Below are 2,766 nucleotides of genomic sequence, written 5' to 3'. Positions count from 1 at the left end.
CTTGGAAAGAGATGCTACCCCACAAACAGAAATAAGAAAATTAGGGAAGGAAAGCCAAGTGATATACATTCTAGATGTAGGCTGGGAGAATGAATAGGGTTTCTGAGGAAGGGCAGACAGGGTGAGAAAAGAATAAGATCAAAGACCCAGCTTTAAAAATGAGGGGCAGTGACTTCCCTGGGGGCGCAGTGGTTAAGAATCCTCCTGCCAATGCAAGGGGCACAGGTTCGAGCCCTGGTCCGGGAAGATCCCACATGCCGTGGAGCAACTAGGTCCGTGCACCACAACTGCTGAGCCTGCGTGCTACAGCTACTGAAGCCCACAAGCCTAGAGCCCGTGCTCCACAACAAAGAAGCCACCGCAATAAGACTGTGCACCGCAACAAAGAGTAGCCCCCGCTCGCCGCAACTAGAGAAAGCCCGCGCACAGCAACGAAGACCCAATGCAACGAAAAATAAACAAATTAAAATTTTTTTTAAAAAGTGAGGGGCAGATGGTGAAAGAGTGAAGAAGGGGAAAGAAGTAGAAGGGGAAATGGACTGGTTCAGTGGGATGGCACAGAATGTGAAACAAACACCAGTCATTGCATTTGATGATTAGAAGATGATTCATAATCTTTGGGGAAGCTAACTTAGCTGTGGAATGGAGATGAAGCCAGACTCTTTAGGAAAAAGGAGGCCCTGGGTGAAGGTGGTCATAGCCTTCTATGAACAAGGGGGCGGTACCAGCCTATCAGTATGGCTGGTCAATAGAAGCAAAGTCCACTGCACTCCATGACTTCCACCTCTAAAGAAGGATGAGCAGTGATCTTCTGTAGTTTTGTGCGTGTTTGGGCTTCCCTATGGCAGAGTCATTTCCCTTAGAGCTCTCCAGAACATAAATAGGGGCTACTATGTAAAGACCATTTTCATAAATTATTTTTTCCTAATGTCGATACGATTACATTTGTAACTTTAGTATTAAAACTAAACTTTTCATTTAGACTCAATTTGAGTAAGTATAATTTATACTTTAGTATTGCATAAACATAGTAGATAGGACACTAACAGAAATTTTCTCCTAATAGCCATTGCACAGATATAGGACTCTATAGACTTTTGCTCTTTTATGCATGATACCCATCGTGAGTCGCAAGAACTAGAAGACTCCACTGTTTGCCTCGTGAGCCACACCCTGATCCTGTCTGTCAGGGAGATGTCTTAGGACAAGTCCGGACCAGAGCTAGCAGGAGCGGATGGGCGACAGAGGGCATTCTAAGTGCTTATACTAATTGCGTTTCTCTAAAATACGCTTATTTGATTTTCTTAACTTTTTGATGGACGTAGAAAGTGAGATATGAAGGAGATAGGTTTAACATTTTCTTAACATAAAATGAAAACGTTGAGAATAGGCTATGACATTTTGCCATGGATAACATCATTAGAGTTTACTGTTGTGAAGAGAAATGTACAGAGTTCAGATATGGGTAAGACAATTGTCTTTGGTTTTTGAAGAGTTTATAATCTAAGGGTCTAGCCAGGGCAAATCAGTAAAAACAAAAGCCATAGAAATCTATGTCATGGTTAGGAAAAATGCTATTTAAAATAAACTAACAGAAAAGGAACAGTTTCTTCTGTCTTTCAGTGGCAGAAATACGTGGGCCACTAATCATAATTGTGCCATTCAGTCAACAAATCTACTGAGTACCTACTGGATGCCAGTGGTCTAGGCACTGAGAATGCAATAGTGGAAAATCCCTGCACTCTTGGAATATAACAGATATAAACAAATATAAAGTTGTCCCTTTTGTGTGCCAGGCACTGGGGGCACAGAGAGGGATGTTTCTCAGCCTTAATATCACAGTCCCAGAGGCAGACAGACTTAGAAACACTCAAGTGCAATAATACAATATACTAAATAGAGAAACCATTACTCAGATAATAAGTCATTGGAGGGAGACATTTATTTAAGAGTATATTTTCTAGATGCTCAGAATATATGTATGGTACAGGACTTTAATGTAACTCGTTGTTTCAGTTTTGAGATTGACAAGTATCTCTATGGCCTAAGGAAGGTGTTAGAACATCTCTGCTGGACTTCTGTTTATGTGTCCCATTTGATGGTGTTGGTTCCGCCATTCTGAAAAATTCATTCTTTTATTTGTTCTGTGTTTAAAGATGCCCCCTCTAAGAATAACAAATAGAGAGCTTAGTTTTATGGACCCCACTTGATGATTGCAAGATTTTCCTGTCCTTTGGTGTGAGCATACTAAGTAAAAAGCATCTTTTAACAATAATGCCATATCACAGTTAGTTTGGTTGGTTGTTTTGTACACAACCAAGGTGCTAATTACTGCCAGGAGAAAGGCGGGCCAATTCCACCACAGTCTAGTCTTCATTACCAGGCCACACTCTTTTGGTCACATAACCATCACCGATCTTTTTAGCTAGACATATATGTCTGCCAGAGTTTTATCCAGTATGTATCAAAGGAAGACTGAAGTATCATAACATGGCTCATTGCAACCTTTTTTTTCAATGGACTTCAAACAGTTCCTTTAAACAGTGTTTGATCTCTTTTTTTTTCTGGTAAAGTTCCACAAACCAAATAAAAATACAACAATTCTAATTCTACGTAAGGCATTTGTAGCTCTTCCTTAGTCCTCACAATTATTTTTGAAAATAAAACGTGTGTCTCGGGCTTCCCTGGTGGCGCAGTGGTTGAGAGTCAGCCTGCCGATGCAGGGCACGCGGGTTTGCGCCCCGGTCCGGGAAGATCCCACATGCC

The sequence above is a fragment of the Phocoena sinus genome, chromosome 18, assembly GCF_008692025.1.
Source record: "Phocoena sinus isolate mPhoSin1 chromosome 18, mPhoSin1.pri, whole genome shotgun sequence".
NCBI classification, from domain to species: domain Eukaryota; kingdom Metazoa; phylum Chordata; class Mammalia; order Artiodactyla; family Phocoenidae; genus Phocoena; species Phocoena sinus.
Note: the sequence above shows the minus strand (reverse complement) of the source record.